Consider the following 23,529-nt stretch of genomic DNA (forward strand, 5'->3'; position numbering starts at 1 on the left):
GTCCAGCTTTGCTGCTCACTGTACAAAGATTTTTGGTTCTTGCATTTTGGCCAACCTCATTCTTTTTGAGTGTTATTGTGCCCCCACATTTCAACTTTAATTTTCCCTTTTCCCAATTTCCAGCTATGAAATTCAATTAAGGGAAAATAAATAACACACCTTTACACTCTCCCACAGGGTTGGCATTGAAAGCCATTCTAGCCCTCCCTGCTCTCCCCTATAAGCACCAACATAAAACATACACAACATATTTAGACCACTTAAAAATTTACTAGTGCCCTTTAATTGTGGGAGGTGGCTAATTAGTGAATGTAGTACAGTACATTTTAGTGCTGAGAGAGACATCTAATGTGGGGCGTTACAGCTATTTACATTACCCATCTGTAAAACGCCTCCTTTGAGTAACAAGGATTTGTAAGACTTCCTTAGTCCATTTTCTTCCATCAGTGTCAAGATATAAATTTGGCCCATCTTCACAGGGGCTTCCTTATAAATCTTAGGTCTGAGGCCAGAAATTAGCAAAGTATTATCAGCGGTCTCAATGAAAATTGAGAAAATTAAGCTAGCCTCCCCTCTCAGATTCCCAAACCTTGTTAAAGCCTTTTTTGGTAGGTCAGTTGCGAGGCTTTATCTACCCAGACAGGTGTTTTTCTACAACCATCACAACTGATCTGCTCTTTTCCTTAAGGGAAAGTATAGTTTCATAGTTTAGTACTAGGTTATCTGCCCTGGGGCATTTGCAAGCCTAGCCCTAGAGATGTGGCTTTCACCACCCCATGTAGTGGTACTAAGGTGTATAGAATACTGTGCCTTTGTCTAGTAGTGACACGTTGAAGACGCCCTTACTTATTGAAATTAGTTTACTGTGCCTCTGTTAAGTAGCAACACAGGGGTGACACCTGGGGTAAACCTACCATCTCCCATCCACTCGTCAAGATTTCTCTTGAAGAGAGTCAGTGAGGGGCTCTGCCAAACATGGACTGGGATTTTGTTCCAGAGTATGGGAAGCCTCAGAGTTATGAATCTGTCCCTCCAGCATGTTCTATTCAGGTTTGTACTGAGGTTTAAATCTTTGGCTCTCGTGGTTCTTATGGATTTTGATTTTTTGAGGTGGAGCATGTCCATCAATTCCTGGTTGGACATGGCCTTGTACGTCAGGCACGGATCACCTCTGAGCAGGCGGTATGCGACTGAATAGAGCTGGAGTTTTAGCCTGGCAGCATATGACATATGTTAGAGACCCTTGATCCTCTTGGTGAGGTACTTCTGGGGTTTCTCCAGCTGTTGTAAGTGCCAGGTGAGGTACATACCAAATGGGGCATTGTACTCAACCATGGGCCTGATAAGGGAGGAGTACAGGGGCATGATGACCTCCTTTGATCTGGATGTGAACCCCTTAAGGGGGGCAAGGTAGAAAGTCTTTAACCACTTTGGCAATGTGGGTGTCAAATGAGAGGTCACTATCAACTTGGGTCCCCAGGTCTCGGATTAATTTTTCGGTACTCAGTGGGTTACTTTACTGTCTATGTGATAATTTGTGGGTACTTTGTTTTTCCCAAAGGGGATGACTATACATTTCTTGGCATTCAGTTTAAGGCCATGATTCCGGCACCAGTTGTCCGTTTCGGTGAGGCCTTTCTGTAGGATTGTCAGCTGGTGTATCGACTATGGCTCCTAGTTTGCAATCATCTGCAAACTTGGTCAGCCACAACCCTCCCACGTTTGCTTTTACATCTGAGAAGTAAATGCCGAACAAGAGGGGTCCCAGGACAGAGCCCTGTGGGACACCACTGTGACTGGCTTTGAGTCTGACATGGCCCCCGCAATCTTGACTTCATGGGTTCTGTTCTTTAGCCAATTTGCAACCCATCTTGTGACATATGGATTTACATTTAAGCTGTTTAGCTTATCTATGATCCCAGAGTGGGGTATTGTGTCGAAGGGTTTAGCCAAGTCCAGGTAGGCTGTATGGACTGCCTTGCCCTCATCAATGGCTCTAGTGACTGTTTCGAAAAAGTCAACCAGGTTCAAAAGGCAGGATCTGCCCTTTACAAAGCCGAACTGGGTGGGATCAAGTGTCTGCAGGTCCCCAATGTCGTTTATGAGTTCCATAATAATTCTTTCCATAGCTTTGCAAACCAGGCTGGTCAAGCTTATGGGGCGGTAGTTCCCAGGGTCTGTAGTGGAGCCTCCCTTGTGGAGTAGGACCACTGTTGCTGTACGCCAGTGTTCAGGTACATATCCTGTAGTAAGGCTAAGGTTAAATAACATTTTTATATGCAGGTTTAGCTCCTCTTGGAGTTCACGTATCACGCAGCCGGGGATACCATCAGGTCCCATAGATGCTATGTTTTTTGCTTTGCTGAGGGCGGTTCTCTCCTGGACATCAGAGACGACAGGGAGGTTACATTCAGCTGGGATGAGTATTTCTTCTTTTGGAGGTGAGGGAGGGGAGAAGTCTGCACTGAACCTGTCTGCCAGAATGTCACCCAGGTTTCTAACATAACTGAAGAATGCCTTGTGGTTAGTGTCCTTGGCGATTTTTTGGCCTTGGATGTTTTTATGAGAGAATATAGCTTTCTACTAGTGCTGATCAGAGATGCCTTCCCTTTATGGGATTTTTCTCCGTCTTGCAGTAACCTCCTTTTGTTATACAAATCTGTTTATGGCTGGGGTCCACCAGACAGGACGCTTTCCTTTGGTGGAGAGGGTCTTGGTTTTATTTGGGATTGCACGATCCATGCATTCTTGGAGATGTCCGTAGAAAGCATTTGTGTAGGATTCAGCATTGTGGGATGTGGTTTCCATTGGCCCTGTGGGCTTAAATGATACCATCTCAGTCTTGAGAAGTGTAAAGTCGGTTTTTGAGAAGTTTCTCACTGTATGCTGGGGGTGGAGGTGGTAAATGTATATCCAGGGTGATTAGTTTGTGGTCAGATCTCACCAGTGAGGGCAATACTTCCAGTGTGGAACATTTTGCCCCCATGTTTGTGATGATCAGGTCTAATATATTATCCCCCCTTGTGGGAGAGGTGACTAGCTGTTCCATTGCATTTGAGTTTATGAATTCCAGGAACCTTTGGGCTAGGGTGTTAGGGTAGTTGAAGTCTCCCAATATGATGGTATTTGGTGAGACATTCATATCTTCCAATGTCTTCAGGAAGGCTGAGTGGGGTTCTTGAGATTGGGAGGGTGGTCTGTAACATGCAACCAGTTGTATAGCAGTTTTGCCTATGGTTAGCTGCACCTGGATGGTCTCAGATGCTTCATGGAGTTGCCACTAACCTGGAGGTGAGAATATCCTTGATGAATATGGACACTCCCCCTTCCCTTTGTGGTTCAGCCTGGGTTTTGGGGCCGAAAAGCATGATACGAGGTAAAGCCTGGTAGCGCTGGGGTGCTCTCAGGAGCCTTGAACCAGGTCTCTGCTACAGAGCAGACATCGATGTTTTCCATACTGAGGAGTGCTTGGAGAGCCTGCATCTTGAGATTTACACTTCTGGTGTTGAGCAGCATTACCCTTAATTTTTTTTTCCAAGGAGTTGGGTTCATCTTTTGAGCCTTGCCTAAAAAAGGCACTATGGGGGTGGCAAGAGCCTTAGCCAATATCCGGAAGCCCAGTGGTGATGGGTGCAAGCCATCCCTTGAAGCAGCATGGCTTATCCAGCATGTCATCCCAAGCAGACAGACATTGGATCCCCCTAGAATTACACCAGTAATTGAGCCAATTATTAAAGCTAATCATCTTGTCTTTGTATTGTGGCAACATTCTTGGTGAGGGCAGGATGCTGCTCAGGGTCAGGGTCATACCAGCCTGGGCTACATAATCAGAGAGCTCCTCTGTCTCTTTTCATGTAGTCCAAGGAGGTACGTCTCAGGTCATTCACGCCGGCATGGACAACGACGGAGTCATATTTGTATGTGCTTTTGAGTGACCCGAGTGAGTGTGTTATATGGCGGATCCCAGCCCCCGATGGGCAGCTTACCATTACCCTTGCTTAGCCTGGTGAGTGGGACGTCAGTGTCTGACTATAGAGTCACCTATCACTAGTGTATCAGGCATAGTGTTTGGTCTTAAGGGCTGTGATTTATTGAAGTATGTGTTGCGTTTTGAGGTGGTGAATTTTTGTGTGTCTGCTTTGGGAGCCTCTGTTTTGGTAAGTTTAATAGAGCCTCCGAGTATGTTTTTGTGTTATGTGCTTGATTTGCAGTTGGGGTAGGTCTAGGTGTGGCTGGGTTTGTTGTGTGTGTGTGTGTGTGTGTGTGTGTGTGTGTGTGTGTGTGTGTTTACCTTCTCCTCCTGTCTGGTCTTGCCAGTCCTGAGTTGAGAAAGTTCAGCCTCCAGTTTGGCTATATAGTTGCATCTCTCACATGTATTTGTTGGGAGGAGAGGGTTGTTTGTGTACATGAGAATTATAGCATCGTCTCAAGATTCCCAGATTAACCAGCTGAGCAGGAGAAGATGCTAGCAATCTACCACTCTACATGCTAGAATATTATAAGAGTGCTGTGCCTTTAAGGGAAGTGGTTGGGGTGGTAGGTGGATGTAGTGCTACTTGAGTTTGAGAGTGCTTGCTTAGAAGAGAAGCTTTGAGAACAAGTGCTATGCTTATAATATAACGAGTAGACTGGTTATTCTAAGAGTAGAGCTTTCCATGGGAAAATTTGAAGAGCAGACTTGGCAGAGCCAGAAAAAGTTTAACCCTGTTTAACTGGCTGTCGCACAAAGCCACGCTAATGCGGATTTTAAACAGGGAACTTCAAAAGAGCTAGAAATGGTCCAAAACAACCAATTACTACAGCTCTTGTGCTGAGGTCACTCCTTTAGGGACAGATAGGCTGCTCAAGGCTCCCCACTCCCACTGGTGAGCAGAGAAACTTCCTTCTTATCCAAGTAAGGTAATGGACAACACAGGAACTACACCACAGCCCAGAATACAGCAAAGCCTGTAAACTGGTCTAAACTAGTCGAAGAGAGGCGGGAAAACAAGGATTTTTTTTTTGTTTTTATATAGAAAACACCCACCATAGTTAAATGTTGCACTCAGGATGTAATACGCCGCAAGAGGTGTCCCATTACCACAATGACATTTCTGCCATGTATACGATGTATTCAGTAGAAAATGAATACTTTGTTTTGAAGTATTGTTTAAATAGCATGCTCAACTGAAGTATTGTTTAAATAGCATGCTCAACTGCTTAGTGTGCTCTGCTTTAAATTTGTGGTCATGGACATCACTGCAACATGCATAACTTGCTCTCATACAAAACTTCAATTTGAAAAAAAAAAATGTCCCATGACATCCAAGTAGTACTGCGTCTAGAACAGTGGTATATAATGCAATGCAGTGCTATACAATGCAGCACAAGTTACACATACTTTTAATGTCCTAGTCAGAATACTACTACAACCTGCTGGTAAAATGCACCTGGCTACACCCAGTTGCATATGGAAGCTGCTTGTAGTACTTTGCACTGAATTTCCTGCTGGGTATTTCTACAGTGGATTGTTTACTGCTTTGTGTAGTTACCACGGCCAATAATTTACTGTGCTCCTAAAACATTGCTGGGATAGCATAACACCTTACTATATCAAGTCTGCTTTTCTGCTATGCATCACTATGGCGTCCACGCCTGCTGTTGGCAGTACTACATTACAGTATTCATCTCTACTGTACCCAATGTCTCTCTAAACATTTTGCCTGCTATATTAGATGCCTTGTATACTTTAACATTTACCTGTTTTACTAGCCACCACCTGAAGTCTTGTAAAACAGCTTTATCTACAGTTGATAGAATATTGAGACATACCAATGTTCCTCACTGTGCCAAACAAGGAGAAAGTCGCAACAGTTTATTAGGGGCCAGGATCCACCACATTGCACATGCACTCAGTTCACTGGCACAGGTACCAGTATGGCTCCTAGTCCATGTGGGTGTGAACGACCAGAGATATACTGCCCTTGACTATATGCAGATATCCTGGAATGCATGTCCCAGGCTGGTATGACCCTAGCACTGAGCATCTCCAAAGAAAGATGCCACAATACGAACAGATGACAAGACTAATAATGGCTTAGTTTACAACATCATTCCCAAATACTGTGTGCAATATTTATCAAATTGCACAGCTTTGCCAGGGATGTTCTATACCGCTCCCCTCTAGGCTTTCAAATATTAGCCAAAATGTCCTCCCCCATATACTACTAACATAGCAAATCAAAACCAAGGAAAATCTAAAAGGTGTTACTGCTCAATGTCAGGAGGCTAAACAAGAAACTCCACTCCCCACTAGCTCTCCTCACCCTTTATGAGGATGTCTGTAGTCAGTTTAAAACCATGGAGAGTACACAGTTAGTGCAAGGCTATAATACCTCCCAGACATTTAGACCAGCTCCTACCTCCAGGGTTGGGAGGGTGGCTTAATGGTGAAGGTGTTTGCCTTACAAAACACAAGGTGCAGGTTTGAGTCTCACAAGGCATAATTGGCTAAGCTTAAAATGGCTCACAAGAGCAGTTAGCTCAGTACTAATCTATGAACATGGACTAAAGGTGGAGGTATCTCTATTTACACCAAAATTAGATATACCTCAAGGCTGGTTAAAAATGGATGATGCACTTCAGCTTCTCCATGTTCAAACAGCTATAGGCAAAAATTTCATACTACTTCCTTGTAAGCTGCATGCCCCCCTCTATGACCCAAGAAACCCATAGCATGCATTTAACCTTACAGAAAACTCTCACCATCCAACCCAATACCATACTCATGGGAACTTTGTACCTGCCCGTTTGCCCTATAGGATCCCCAGTTAACAGTGGGTTAGAGATTTAGATTTTGTAAACACAAACTCCCTGAACCAGACTGTCAATTTGCCGACCAGGGGAATGAACTCACTGGACCTGGTCCTGACATATGGGAGGAAGATGCACACCCCCTAGTGTAATGTCATCCTTAGGAAGGTCAGACCACAAAACATCTCCTTTGAAGTAAGCCCCCCAACTAACCCTGAAATGTTCAGAAACAGTCAACTTCCTACTAAGTGATAACGTGGCAAAATTCCAAACCCCACAAACCCTGAGAACACCATTGCCTACACAGAACGGTTCACAGAAACCCTAATGAAGCATGTTAATTGCATAGAGGCAGCTGTACCCAAAACAAGCTATCCTGGTGGAATCACAGTCTGTACAAACAAAAGGAAGAAAAGTCATGGCAAAAATTAGGAGGCGTAGCACAAGCAGGATAAAAGCACTCTAGCTAAACAGCTTAAGATGACAAAGTCTACCAAAGCCAAATTTTAGTAAGTTTGGCCTCCCAGGCCAAGGACAACGCCCAGGCATTTTTTAGCCATGTCTGCAACCTCAAAGGCAATACACAATTGTGTGCAGTTCATTGGAAATAGAGCCACCTACACAGAGCCACCTACACAGAGCCAGAAGATATAGCAAACCTGCTGGCAGACATTCATCTCAAACTGTACTCCTCACCCCTTCAACCTCCCCTCAGGAAATGCCACCAAATTGTTTACTAGAGAGAAAGCCCTGAATACTCAAAGGCCAAGAACACTGGATTTATGGGCCCAGACAAGATCCCAGAATGCCTTTAAACAGCATGAAAAGGACCCATCAGGCCCTCCGGAATCGCAATTTAATGGCAGCCTCTAAACAAGCTTCTTGCCTAATAAAAATTAAAAGCAATATATAGTCACCCATCTGCAATGGCAGACCACCTACAGACAGTCACACCAATCTCCTATACAAAGCTTTGAAAATAATCATCAAAAACATAGGAAGCCTCCAGACACTACACCCACCCCAATTTGGTTTCATCAAGTGCAGGTCAAGCCTACTAAACCTGATGGGAGTGCTTTGAGGTCAGCAAAGCAATGGATGAGGGCAAAACTGTTCACACTGCCTACCTTGACCTGACCATCTGACAATACCTCATTCAGGCATTAGCAACTCAAAGAGGTTAGGTACAAACCTTTAGGTTACCTGATGGGATAGCCACCTGGCTCACATTCAGGACCCAGGAAGTGAAAATTGGGGAATCTACCTAGACAACGTGTAGACCCACTGGGGTCAGTCCTGGGAATGCTCCTTTTTGGCATTTACTTCTCTGAAGTGAAGACCAATGTCAAATGCCTGACTGACCAAATATGCAGATGACTGCAAATTAGGAGAAATCATACAATACACCCACTGACTAATATCAGGAATGGCTGACTAACCAAACTTGAGCCATGGACTAAAACCAAATGCCAAGAAATGTGCAATATACTTTTGAGAAGTCATCCACCTGATACATGTTGACAATGCAACCATAAGAGCTGACCTAGTAATCAGGAACACACAAGGCAGTAATTTAGCCTTTACTTCACTACTGTAGACACGAACTGAAATCATTCTATGTTGTACAACTCAAAGCTATTACATCTAGGTCCAATTCAGCATTCACAAGACCCATCATGGACTACTATGCTTCCTTTGGTATGCACCTAACCAGGCACATCCAACAGCTGGAACATCCAGAGGTTCCCGACTAAAAGAATATAGGAGTGTAAGTAACACGTCCCTATGGAGACTGCCTCAAAGCCCTATACCTGTACTCTTGTTTCCTACAGGCTGAGGGAAGATCTATGCCTGGCATAAAAGGTATGGTCAGACCCCACCCTGATGAACCCCCTGCATATTGACAAAACAAACAGCATCAGAATTATCCATTCTAAAGACTTCTTACCGGTGACATAAATAGGATCTGCTGAAGAGACAGTATGCATCCCAAATACCCCTCCCCCTTTTTGGAACACTCTCTCATCCACGTGAAGCAGAGTTCCTCCACAACCCAATTAAAGTGCAACTTGGACAGTTTGATAGGGGAACAGAAAATTCATCCCTGGTTTGGTATCTAGGTTTCTAATGGACACAGGCAGTCCGTAAAGAATTGGTCGCACAAGCCCTGCTAAAATGCTCAAGGGTACCGGAACTTGTCAAAAATTTGAGCTGCATGGCTAGGCTTAAGGCCCCAGTGGTCATTAGCTTAGTACACACATATGAGCCCATTGTGCCGTAGCATTCAGGGCTGCTCAGTCACACTAGTAAAATGTGTACTACACTGATCACAGCCTAAAGTCCTGCCCACTGCTCAAGCAGTCATACCATTACTTTTTCAAACTTCTCCTTTTGGTTTACTGTGTTACAGTGCGTCAGCTAATCACGAGATGCTTGCTTACTACACTGTAGTATGGTGTGTAGTACAGGGATGCACTGCTTTCACAGTCCCTTACATACAGCACAGTACAGTAGCGGTATATTATATTAGGATGCTCCGTTTTTGCAGCGCTTCATTACCTCTTTACACATCACAGGCGATTACTATGCCAACTGCCTGGAAAGGCCATTTTAAGCCTAGCCAATAACCCTAGATAGGCAAGTTGAGTCTGAGGTGAAGACCAGTTATGCCAAACTCTGCCCCTCCCTTCTAGACAAGCAATGGATCCACAAGTCCTGCAACACTGCAATTATCTAACAAATGCCAGATGGCATCACAAGTCCATTGCTGCCACAACACAAGTCCATTGCTGCCACAACACAAGTCCATTGCTGCCACAACACAAGTCCATTGCTGCCACAACACAAGTCCATTGCTGCCACAACACAAGTCCATTGCTGCCACAACACAAGTCCATTGCTGCCACAACTCGTGCTAGCCTTGTAGCACTAGGCACTCAGAGGCAGTGTATTAACTTCCATACGTTTTACTGACAACCATTTGCTATTTCGACAAAGAGAGTCCAAATGTGAGAGGTGGAAAAACTAAAGCTCACATTCAAGCAAGTTACGATCCATACAAACAGTACACCTAGCAGAAAAAAGAATCTTACTATGACAAGGTGATACAAAACTCTAAAACCACATAGGTATGGCACAGCATAATAATGCACTGCAGTCAAACCTCAGCAGCACACCAACTCCCATCCTATACCATATACAGCTTCTTCTACCACCTCCTCACACAAAAAAAATGTCAGACTGATTTGGCAAAGCCCCTCAAGCTACAAGAGCAGTCTATATCACCATGGTAGTACAACTGTTACGGTGTCACCCATAGTTGTAAACACAACTGTATCAAGCACAAGGATTAGCAAATACAGGGAAGCAATCAGCTACCTAGTGCTATGGAAGATTATAGCACCAACATCTTTTCACCCCTAGTACAATGAGACGTGGTCATTTTCACATGGGTGCAAAGGCCTTGCAGTGCAGCCCCAACATCTTTTTGAGTAGGCTTCCAAGGCTAGAAGGAAACAGTCTTGATGAGTATCCTAGAATGATGCCATGACAGAAGCAAAATATGACTGACTAATCAGCGTAGTTATAGGTGTCATTGAGAAACCCCCCCCCCCAGTGTGTGCAACTCTGGAGAAATGGAAGACTGTTTCATATGTTTTGCTAGGGATAAATTGCACCCATCTCCCTATAACTTTTCCATGAAAGCCAAGACCTACCCTACCCATCCCCCACAACAGTGCATTTTTTTTTATGGCAATGAAAGTTAACTCAGGCTACAGTTAAGTAATTTGAATCTAGCAAATATTAAATGTAGTGCTTTCAGTGCTAAACTGAAAATAAAATTACCTTACTGGAGAAGGGCTAAGTAAAGATATTTGCATGGTCACACAAACCTGGTCCCATAGCAGCAAATGCATCACCTCCTTACCTTTGCTTTTCTGCAACTTTTTTGGCTCAAGTGCAGAAAGCAACACTGGTGATAACGGGAATCAAAGTCGTACAACAGAGATAAATGAATGGGAAGTTAGGTACATAATTATATAGTGTTCTCATCATTTCCACCCCCCCCCTAATACAGCAAGTTCATCAAGATGGTCAGATTGCTCTGTATGCCAGACATAGATGACCTCTGAGGAGTCCGTACGAGACAGAGGGTCAGAGCTGTTAGCCCATCCACATAGGGATTTTGATGTCCTAGATTCTCTATGTCAGGGACCCCCATGGTTTCTCCAGCTACTGCACGTGCTTTGCAAGGTACATGCCAAAAGGAGCACGTATACTCTGATGGTCCTGTTAAGGGAGGAATACAGGGAAGTTATGACTTCCTTGTTTCTGGAAGAAATACCCTAACTAATGAGGTGAGCCAAGTAGAAAGTTTTGCACAAAGTGGTCAAAAGTTAGACTGCTATCAGCGTGAGGGACCTGGACACCCAAAACTGCTTGTGTGCTTAGGACATTAATGTGATAATTTGTGCAGACTCTCCAAAGGGAAGGATGATTCATCTTTTGGTGTTTAGTTTGAAGCAGTGTTTCTGGAACCAGTCATTTGTCTGGTATTAAAACCCTCTTGTAGTACGTTTACATCACTAGGGGAGTTGACCGCACCTAGTTTTCAGTAATCCGCAAACTTGATCACAGACCTCTGGTTTTGGCTTGCACCTCAGAGAAGTATATCCCAAACCACAGGGGCCCCAAGACAGATCCCCTGGGGTACACCACTCATTACAGGTCTACTTGACAGAACTTGAGTCAAAATAGAGAAAGCTACATCAATGAGCCAGTTAGCTACCCCCATCTGGTCACATATGGATTTACACCAAGCTGGGCTAGTTTATTATGCCAGAGTTAACAGGCATGATGCCTGATCTTCCCTTGAAGGGAAACTGTATGGGATCAAGCATTTGGAGGTTGCATTCCATGGCCTTGCAAGTCAGGCTGATGGGACTATTGCCTGGATTGGTGGACACTAACTTTTGTGCAGAGGAAAGATGGCAGTCAACTGCTCAGCTGGGATGAAATCAGTACTCTGGCTTAGGTTGAATAGGATGCCTGATGGTGCTGTGGAGTTCCTACCCGACTTGACAGGATCCAGCCTGGAATGTTACTGGATCCTACGGAAGCAGTGTTTTGAGCTTTTGAGAGAGTGGTAATGGACTTGTTCCCCCAGAGATAAGGGGGGGGCAGGTGCTGGGGATATCCTGGACTACTGATGAGGGGGATAGAGGGGTGAAGTTTACACTGAACCCGTCTGCCAGCAGGTTGGCTATATCCATGGCATTTGTGCAAGTGGAGCCCTTAACCATCACTTCTGAGCAGATTTGGGCGTTTCCCCTTAGACTGCAGATATGTGAAGAAGGCCTTACGACTGTCTTCAGTAAATTTGGCCAATTTGGACTTTAACCCTTAGCCTAAACAGGCAAATAAGGGTGAAAGTTTCCAATTCGGCACCTGTTCCTTCTTGGCCCTGGACAGCAATTTTTCCCCTTTTATTGTAGATTTATAGCCGATTTCCACCAAACAGGTTTACTCTTCCTTGAGGAGGATTTTGTCCAGTCAGGTATTGTTAAATCCATGCATTTACATAAATGGTCATGTAGTACTTAGCTTCACATCCCCCTCTCCAACAGTAGGAACTGGCAGCAGTTTAGACCTTTCCTGAGGAGGTTATACTGACATTTCCATCTCTGCAAGTATGCAAAATAGGTTCATAGGTACTAGCCTAGCTGCCCTTGTAGGCCATTTTAAGACTCAATGTCCCCTTTGTGTATCCAAATTAACAACCAATTATGTCAGATCGGTCTTACCCAGCCCATGGTCAAGGATAACTACATTACCCCAAAAAAGAATAACTGGGATCATTTAATAGATAATTGGAGGGGATCCACACATGGAATAAAGCATTTAGAAGTGGCCTTCTATGGTAGAGGGGACAGTCCTTGGATAAATTCTGTCTCTCCCATTCATAGATGCAAGTTGCCATTGAATATCAACAAGGATGAGCAGTGGTATCCCTCAGAGATATACCAGTCCCTCTTAAAACAGGCTCTTTTCTTGTTGCAGAAGAGGTTTAGATCCCTACTCCATGTTTTTCTGATGCCATTTGACTTGCTGGTACAAGGCAAATCCATCAGTATGGAATACTTTTTTTGTTCCAGTGCAAAACCCCTCAATCCAATAGTACTCTCAAACTAGAGGCACCCATATCCTAAATGACCTTTGAGCCAAAACGTCCGCATATATTGCGCCCATAGCCCCTAAGGAACAAAAAACTGACTGCATTATAAATCTCAAAATGGTTAAAAAAACACTCCAAAAGCAAGATCAATTCTTCCAAAAGCAAGATCAATTCTTCCAAAGATAACAATGAACTAAAATTGCCAAGTCAGACAAGGAGAAATCACAATACATTTATTAAAGGAAGTCAAACAAAATACCCAGCATTGCACTAAGCTTACTTCAAGGCTTTGGTAATACCATTAGAAAATATAGCCACCCTCCTTGCATATGAAATTAAGCTCCAGCATCTCCCCTTTGTCTCCACCAAATTGCTCATTCCTTACTTCACTGGTAACTTAAATATCCATTCAGAAGCAATCTCAAAGACCACCAGCTTTAAGAGTCCAAATATAAAAGGCTGTTCCCTAGTTATTAAAAACAACCTCTACACTGAAAACACAGATGACTGGAGAACAGTTTTAATACTCCACCCATATCCTGGCAACTGCAGATGTGCTAGCCTCACCATCATTTGAAAGGTGGACCTCAAAAAACAGGAACACAGGAAACCCACAAACTATTACACTTTAACCAATTTGGCTTCATAAAAACGTAGCTCATGCCTATGAAGCCTAGCTTATTTCTTTGAATCAGAGAAGCAGTAAAGGAGGGAAATGCCATGCATATAGCTTACCTCAACCTTGCAAAGGCTTTTGAAACTATACCTCACTCTGGAATATTTGACATTTTGGTAAAATATAAAGCTGGAGGACATTATCTTCAAAAGGGACTGCTCAGTGGTATGCATCTCAAAGCCCCGTTTTGGGACCATTTGAATTTATCTATGCCTTGCCAAAAAGCTATAAATGATCAAACCAGCAACAAAGGTCTTTGCTTCCCATGCACAAAGTAAAAAGATCGATCATACAGGTATTGGTCAGTGGTCAGGAAGTTTATATGCTACCACTGTCCTTGGAGTTCCTCCCACCTCTTAAAAAACATGGGTTCCTCCCACCTCTTAAAAAACATGGAGTGTTTCCATCTTAAACTCACCCCAGAATGAGGGTGTGGGCCACAGCGCAAATTATAGGCAGTGCCCCCTAAAGGATACAGTTATACAGACCAAGCCATTTGAGCATCTGCTGTGCTCACAGTATTCTCAAGACAGGACACAGTTCAGACTGCATGCTGTGGCAGGTGTAAAATGGGTCTCTGATTAGGCCCAGTTGACCAATGTACGCCATGGCAGGCCTAGTGTTACACTCAACATAGATTGACACTATGCAGATGCACCTTGTAAGTCGAGATAAGGAGGAAGCTGGACATCCTATGTATTCAGGAGACAGGATGGAAGGGCAGTACAGCAAAGTCATTTGGCTTAAGATCAATGGTCTGTTACTCAGTAGGGTAAGCTAGAAATGGTGTGGGAATTGGTGATTATGGTTAACATGAATGCCCAAAACTGGGACAGAAAACAGGATACAATCACTGCCTGGGTCCACATGGGTGGGGCATTAGGAAAAGAGGGGACATTCTAGACTTCTGTCTGGCAAATGGCTGAATTTTGACCAATAGACGTTTCAGCAAGAGTGTCACAAGATCATATACAAGAGTAGAAAACATGCAACTGATGTAGACTTCCTCATAGTAAAGAAAGGGCATTGGGGTAGAATCAGGGATTGCAAGTCACCCCAATGGAACAGATCAGCCCATAGAATAAACCACTGGTTGTTACAATTAGCTGCAAGCAGTAGTCAAAAGATTCTAAAGAAACCAACAAGTTAAACTGTTGTGCTTTTGTCCCACTCAAGGAAAAGCTCAGGGTTCTGGCACCTCAGCAAGAGGAGGAAATGTGTGGAGCTGAAGAATGAGAGAATCTCAAAATAGCACATATGAAGAACTTTAGAACAGATATAAAGCAGAGCCAGGTGTGGAAACAAGGTACATAGGGAAAGGTGGCGGTGGAATGCAGAAGTCCAGAAGTCAAAGGGAGCACTAGAAAGAAATATTGGTTGGCTAATAACGAGATTAAGAGGACTTGCACTAGCAAAGAACAGGGTATCACAGGCACTCTACCAGCAAGTTACTCAGCAGGTGGCAATGAAGTCTTCAGGTTACAAGACAGACCGATATTAGTCAGAAACCCTTAGGGATGCCAGAAACAATGTGCACACCTTCCATATGACAGATATCCTGTGGACTGGAGTACTTCCAGCATATTCTGAATGATAAAAGCCACAAGAGGAACTGTACTTCCCTAAACACACCCTACAATAAGAGAAGCCCACCCTAGAAAAACAGCACTAAGGAAAATTAAATCAGGGAAAGCAGCAGGCTCAGAAGTCATCACAGCAGATATAAAAGATGTTGGGTGAAAAAGAAGTTACTCCAGAGTGTCTTCATAACAGTGTGGAGAAAAGCAAATCCCAGAAAACTAGAGACTTAACATGCTTATGGTGTACAGGAACAGAGGTATCAAACTCGTAACATTACCAACCACCCACTCCAGAACTTTCATGCAAACAGATATGCAGGGTAGTAGAAAGCAAGATGGGCAATGAGCAATTTGGATTCAGATCAGGATACAACACAACTGACCAGATGTTTGCAGTGGGATAGACAGGAGAAATGAGGAAAGAGTCCCAACAGAGCATTCCTAGGCAGTACTGCTGTGGTTTATAGTCCCAGAAACAAAGTGAAGGCACATGGGATTGAACCAAGTACAGATAAGACCATGGTAATAGCAGCAAATTGGGGAAATCAGAAGCTGAGAATTGAGGTAGAAGGGAAGACAGTAGAACAGGTTAACAGCTTCAAGTAGCTGGGGGGGGGGGGGGGGTTGAGGAGAATGGAAGTATGAATGAAGAGGTCAAAGCTAAAATAAGAGGGGTTGCACCCAACTGGCAGAGTGGTAGGTTTAGTGTACAAAATAATGCCAAAAAAAAAAAAAAAAATTCAGGTGTACAAATGGTGGTGCAACCAATACTACTGTACAGTACAGAAACCTGGGCAGTAAATGCAAAGCAGATGGAAATTAAGTACCAGAGAAGGGTGGTAGGATGTACACTGTGGGATAGACAAAAATGAAGACAAGCAGAAGAAAAAATTAGCTCCAGCTGCAGAAGAGACCAAAGAACAGATTATGGTGTTCAGGCACATGTGCAGAAAAGCAGAAGAGAAGCTGGTGAAGATTCAGGATAGACAGAAGAAGGTTAAGGGGGACCAAGGGCATCCAGCAAAGAGGTGGATGGATTGTGCGACAGATCTGCAAGTCAGGCAGGACTGTAGCACTGAACACCCCGACCCCATTTAGAGAAATGAGGCCGATGACCGTGACTGCTGCTGGGACCAGGCATCTTATGTTGAGTGACTGGTTACAAATATGAAGCCTCAGGCAAGGAATTTATTTCTTGCACTGTAAATGCCAGTACCATTGTGGGGGTATGGCATTGAGGGTTACCACTATATATATATATATATATATATATATATATATATATATATATATATATATATATATATATGGTGGCTAGCCTGCCACTGAGGCTGATGTCAAGTAGGCTGGCAAAATAAACACAGAAAATAGACATGGAACATTTCACCCCAACCAGTTATTTTTTTTCAATTAAGTAAATTTGGATTCAATAACTAGGGAGTTTCAGTAACAGACTACAGGTCTAAATTGGTATCAGTACCCAGGCTAAAGTATTAACCCCAGGTGTGCTATCACTGAGAGGAGAAGCTGGAATGGCAGACAGATGTTAAAAGGTCAAAACACACCAACGTTGAGACATACCCTTAAGATTTCTTATGACATCTAAATTTATCCAAGACCTGCAATCCTGTGAGTGGTGCCGGGGAAGAGAACACTGGAATCTTGGGTTTGGGGAGGACTGAAAAGTAGGATGAAGATGGAAATCCCAGCCACTTATGTAGCCTATGCTTTCACTTAAATTAGGAGAATCTACTTTTTCTTGAGGCTTCAAGGTCATGATGTGGTAGGCCTTTATGCCAAAAAAGTGTGCAGTATGTGATGAGTCAGTACTACAGACCTGAAGAGGGACATTAAAAAGGCAGAAAACATGTGATCAAGGAAACTTCAGGGTATGAAATACGCAAGACAATCAATGATAGTGAATTGTGTACCCTCTATGGGTCCTATATTAGGGAGGTACCCTTAACTTTCAGGACATTATAAAAAGTTGATTAGGCTGGCAGGGTCTGCCACAGAAAATCTTGCAAACAGGTGGGGAAAAATTACAATGTAGGAGGCAAAATTGATCCTGCCCACAGAAAGGCTTTTTTTTTTTTTTTTTTTGGGTATCCTTGTAAACCAGAAACTGCTAAAACAGTCATGGTCAAGACTGATCTACCTCTTGCAAAAATAACTGTAGTGCAAAGTGGAGGTCAATCCTACTGGGGCATAAGGAACTCTGCCAGGCTGAAACAGGGTTAAGTGCTTAGAAGGGACTACTCCATAAGACTTTATATGCAACATCTGAATGAATTAGGAGTAAGAGACAATAGCCAAGACGATATGCCAAGTGGAAATATGAGGTTCTTCTAATAGGGATGAACAGTCTTTTACACTCCACTGTGGAGAAATGGAAGTGGTGTGATTTGAGAACATTTCCAAGAAAAGGGTGAGGACAAAATAAGACTGGATTGAATCCCAGGTAAATTCTGAAGAGAGGCAAGAAATACTGGAATAGAGAATGGTGTAAGAAGTCCTTGGAAGGACTGAGATAGTAAAGAAGTCTGCTCTATTAAAACCTGAGCAAATAAAAATCTTGCTAGGGAGAAGAGGACTAGTGGAGTAAAACACAAAGCATTAAATAAAGGATAGAAAGCTAGAGTTGGAGAATTTTGGCAAAGATAACCAAGGAAATGACAATTATCGTGGCAAGTCTATTGGACTCGTAGCTATAAGATCTAGGAAATTTAGAGTTGTCTGGAAATGTTTGCACAAGTACTCATACTCCAGACTACACAAGTGGTTCCCAGATATTGGTACAAATGAAAAATATACAGGGAGGATTGGGATCACATTTTCTGGGATTGTAAAAAAACTGGAAGAGTACAAGAAGAATTTACCGGACTCCGTGTAAATCAGTCTGGCTTTGCTTAACCTGGATTGAAGAAGGGGTCAGGACAAGACTTTACACAATGGCAGGAGCTACTTTACTGATAAAGGAAGTCACGCCAAGAACCTGACACTGAGGGACAAGTGATTAAAGATCAAATGGCATCGATGAAATTGAACTTTGGGGGGGGGGGGGCAGGAATGTGCAGCAGAGTAGAAGGGCTACTGCAACAGAGATTTGCTTAAACCACTATGTGAACAATATCTGTTTTTCAAGGACTTTGATAAAGCAGAACTTTGGCAATGAAAACTATGCAAAGGTTAAGCTTGCCTGCAAAACCCTCTGCCACACAGCTGTCCACACAAAGTCTTGTTTAACAAAAAAAAAAAAAAAAAAAAAAAAGAAGACTACTCCACAGTAAAAGCAGTTTTATGCTGCTCCACAGTAAAGTAGTTTAATGCTTTCGATAGTTTAATCTTGAATTTCATCAGTAACGGATTAAAAAGCCACATAATTCCATTTAAATACAAGAGGAATGGACAAATTTAAAAGCATCCACTTTTTTTTTTTTTTAAAACCAAAACACCTTCAATTGAAGGTCTGTTAAGCTCAATATACAGCTTCATGGAATCTTCTATTTTAAAAACCCACAATTTCATTAAGGAAAATCTGCTCCAAGAAACACTTGCCAAACTATTTTCAAAAAATTAAATGAATTACCAAATAACTTATGATCCACATTTCACATTTTCTAACTCTAAAAATTAAACATTTCCTGAAAAAAAAAAAGTCTCTGTACAATTCGAGTTGGGGTTTGCCAGAGCATTATTAGTATCATGTTTCCCACTGGTGAACACGTGTTCAGTTTTGTTGGACAGTTTTCCAGTAGTTTTCGCTATACAAAAACTGACAATTTGAACAGGTTGCAAAGTAAAGCTATCCCAATACTATTGCAACTGTACAATTATTTTGCTATTAAAGGAAATCCAGTGTTTTTAAAACTACAGTGGTAGACCTGCAGTACTTGCAATTTTAACAGACTGCCCCCCCCCCCACTGTAATCACTATGCTACAGCGTACCAGCTCATCCCTTTAACAAAGGGAGTAGAGCTCTTAACTACAGTAAGAGTGCTTAAATCATGACAGCAATGAAAAAGCATCAAAATTAACCAGTTGAATATGCCAAAACAGGACTCATTTGACTGAGCAATTTCTCCACCGATTCTAATAGGAAGATGTGGATTATTTAACCCAGAAGGGATAATTTTATCATGTTATTAGCATGGCTTCTGACATGTATGCCTAGGGCTGCCACCTTACCCATTGATCAGATGTGGACATTTAAAGAAATGTGAGATTTTGCAGAAAAGGTTATACGCACAGCAGGTACAAAGACGGGACTTGACCTTTTGACAGCTTATGTTGGTTAGATATTTCATACACAGAATATTTATGCAACTATTAAAGAAACTTCCCCAAAAGTCTTAGGACATTTGTCAATTTTTATACAAGACATAACTGCGCAAATAGGAACTGCCCTGCGTAAACAGGAGACATAACCAGTTTTAAAAATGCATTCAACGCAAAAAAAAGTCGTTATAAGCATCGGAGAGAAAGAACTAAGATGGAACATCCATGCAGACTGACAAGAGGTATGACTGCCGAATCCTACACAAATGCACTTTATATATATTGCTATGATGGCTTAGTGGTTAACTACTGTGACTATAGTGTGCAGGGTCCTGAGTGAGCCTTGCAGAGGTAGTTTATTTATGATTGAATGGGAAATAGGATCACCACGGGGATCACCTCTGTGGCTCTGCTCGACAATGGCACAGGAAAATAATTTTCTTGGGTGGCAAAAGCCAGGGTACCCGTTTGGCTGGGCTTGTATAGGCCCCAGGGCCAATAGCCTAGTACCTACCTATAAGCACTTACACAAGTGCATGGATCAGGTTAACACCAACAGAACCAAGATGCTATCCTCCAAAAAAAGGAAGCCAATCTAATGGTCCCCTGCCATAAAACTCTACAACAGAAGAAACTGTTAAAAACAAAAAAATTCCCTTGTCAGTCTCAGTAAGAAGTTGAGATCCCTCAAAATCCCCCAAAACTAGTTATGAAAACATCGCCACCACAAAGCATCCTATAGCTAGGTCAAGAATCTCAATGGCAACACTCAGATCTGTTCTGAGCAAGATCATAGGTTTGGTGCTAAAACTTTAACCCACACCCCCCAAAGGGCCCAATCTCTATACCAGAAGAATACAAAGTTCTGTAATCACAGCTGCACAGGTAAAACCCACTAAAGCCAAGAACACAGCATCCATGTGGGACCAGACAACATCCCAGGCTGCATTCTACATGTACAGAATGAACTGGCATCCAACCTAAGCACCTCCTCAGGCTTTGTGCCCATTGAGTGGCACACAGCGATGGTTATCCCACTCCACAAAGGGGGAGCACCACAGACCCCAGGAACTACTGCCCCATTAGCCTAACGAGCCTGGACTGCAAGGCCATGGAACGTATCATGGAACTTGTAAACAACAACATTGCTAATTTCCAAACTCTGGACCCCAACCAGTTCAGATCTGTAAAAGGCAGAGCTGGTCTCCTAAACTGGAATGACTTATTTGAAGCAGTCACCAAAGCTGTAGACGAAGGTAAGGTGGTTCATACAGCCTATCTAGATCTCGCCAAGACTTTTTGACACCATCCCCCACTCTGGAATTCTACTCACTAAACTAGGTATAAATCCCCATGTCACAAGATGGGTTGCCAACTGGCACACCAACAGAACCCACACTGTGAAAGTAGCAAACTCCAAATCAGACTTCAGATCAGTTGACAAGTGGAGTACCAGAGGGTTCAGTCCTAGGTCCTCTCCTGTTTTGGTATCTACTTTTCTGAAGTACAGGCTAACACAGAAGGTCTTTCGCTAACAAAGCTCACAGATGACTGCAAACTAGCAGCCATAACTGAAACTCCTTAACGATGTAGACATCCTACAAAAGGGCCTCACTGAGACAAGATGGCTGGTGTCAAAAGCCATGGCGTCATGCTCTTTGCCAAAAAGTGCTTTGGTAAAAACTCTGTACCCATGAGCTACCACATAGGTGGAAGTCTACTTAACACCAAAAGTGTGATGGGACACACATCACCACAGTAGTCAGGAAATCCTACATGGCACACCTCATCACAAAAAGGTTTCTCATCCAGGGGAGAAAAAAAAAAAAAAAAAAAAAACTCATTGTTCCCCTCTACTAGTCATTCATTAGACCCATTAGAGAGTAAAACACCCATTTTAGTAGGTACCTCACAAGACAAACAACTGGAAAGACCACAGAAATACCTCACAGAGGATTACTGGCCTCAAACAGATGCCTACAGACAGTCTCAAAAAACTCCAGCTTTACTCGTCACATATCACCTACTCAGAGGAGATCTCTGCCTAACAAAGTTATGTTAAACCCAGAGCTGTTGGACATGCTCCACTTGAAGAAATCCCAATCCTTCCAAGTTACATGCTCTAGGGACCCAAACCCAGTAGTCTGCATTTAAAGTGGACCTGTGTGTTGAGACAGCCTTACAAGACTTATCTGCAAATATATAGAGCAGAGTATATTTTTCTGTATTATAGAGCTAAATTGTTGCTTCGATATCTGTTGTCTTAGTGTTCTGCAAATATACAGAGATCAGTATATATGGTTTTATAATTTGCACTCAGATTCCTCACATCTCTGTTGAACCCCCCCCCCCCCCATGTTCTTGGTTGTAGTTTAAATTTGGTGGCTTTTGCAGTGCCCGCCCCACTGTAGATTTGATCTAGGACACTCCCCCAGTCCCATCTCTTTACCGCATTCTACCTAATAAACCCTTTCTGCACTTGCTTTTTGTCCTTTTTAATTTAATTACATTTTTTCAAACTGTGTGTGGACTAATATTGCTACATAAAGTGTGCCAGCTTGCACTGAATGTGAATTGTTTTTACTACTGTTTGCTACTTTTCTGGAAAACAAAAATTAATTGTAAGCCTGTTTCCTGTTTTGTAATTAGTGTTCCAGATACAGATTTGCTGTATCCAAGACTATTTGTAAGCTTCTGAGCCGCCAAGCCTTTCTGTGTTGGAGGGAAGCCTTCTAGCTTATCAGTGGGAGTGGTAAGCACTAGGTAACCTGTCTACCACATAAGGAGTGGTTCTGGCCCAGAATTTGTAGTTATTGGCCGTTTGGGCAGTCTTCCATCTCTCAACTTTGATTTGAAGGCCTGCATTTGCACTAGTTTCTGTCCTGTAACTCTTGGGCCCATCTCATTTGCTATCAAAAAAATGTATCTGCTTTTACTGTATTTGTGTTTCTTCCCACTTAATTTTGCTTTTGCGTCATCTTAAAGGTACTCAATTGTATTTATTACTGCTTGGTGCAACTCATTCTAAGCCTTTTAGTTTAAGCACTTGGGCTTCAGACCAGTTGTTTTTACATTAGGAAGGTTTGTAGTCTGCACTGTAGTGGCAGGACAGGTAGCTTACATCCTTCCAAGTTGGGAACTACTGATTGAGGGCTCAGTGTCTGTTATTCTAAAAAAGTGTATCAATTCTGTTTTAAGCACTTGAGCTTCAGGCCAGTTATTTTACATTAAAAGGGTTCATGGACTGCACTCTTGTGAGAGGAGAGGCTGGACTCTGCCCTTCTAGCTGGGAATTTCTGGTAAAAGGCTTACAGTGCCTGCATATCTGAACTGCTTCTTACTGAAATGGGTACACCTTGTTTGCTGCAGCATAGACTAGATCCAGGCCTGCTGAATCTAGCTTTATTTGTATGCTTGTTATTTCCCCGAAACACTAATTCTACCTAAAACACGGCTTTTCAGTGCTTCTGTGGATCCCTAGTGATATCTGCATTGCTTACTGTACTTATTTCCTCGTTTCACTTGAAAGTTACTGTTTGTCATTTTTGCATTTAAGTTACCTGGCACTTGCTCACTAAAGCAATTATATAAGTCAGCACTAAAATATTAAAAGCATTACACCCTCACAAACTCCCCTTGAGTACCTTGTTCCCCATTGGCCCTTTTTTTTTTACAATTATAAAGGAATTCCCAATACTATTCTAGCATGTCCAAAGGTCAGTTGTCAATCTCCTCTCTGGTCCAGCTGGTGAATCTGGGAATCTTGAGGCAATGTTACAACTGCCTCATGTACACAAGACAACCCTCTCCTCCTCTCAACAAATTCCAACACATGTGAGAGATGCAACCATATAGCCATACTGGAGGCTAAGCTCTCTCAACTCAGTACTGGCGAAACCAGTCAGGAGAAGGAAACCACACTCACTACAATTCCAGTCTCAGACATACCATGACAGCAAACCAAACAAAAACATACTCTGAGGCTCTAAATAAAAATCTGCCCAAGCAGCAGAGACCTCCAAAGCAG

At 42.8% G+C, this 23,529-nt stretch overlaps 1 protein-coding gene across 1 annotated transcript in view; it reads right to left on the reverse strand.

Moving 5' to 3' along the window:
* RDH10 (retinol dehydrogenase 10) overlaps positions 1 to 23,529 on the reverse strand; it is a 140,430-nt gene that overhangs the window by 109,337 nt on the left and 7,564 nt on the right. The gene's annotated exons all lie outside the window — the stretch shown is intronic.

Source organism: Protopterus annectens, chromosome 3.part1 (assembly GCF_019279795.1).
Source record: "Protopterus annectens isolate FY-2018-M chromosome 3.part1, PAN1.0, whole genome shotgun sequence".
Lineage (NCBI taxonomy): Eukaryota > Metazoa > Chordata > Ceratodontiformes > Protopteridae > Protopterus > Protopterus annectens.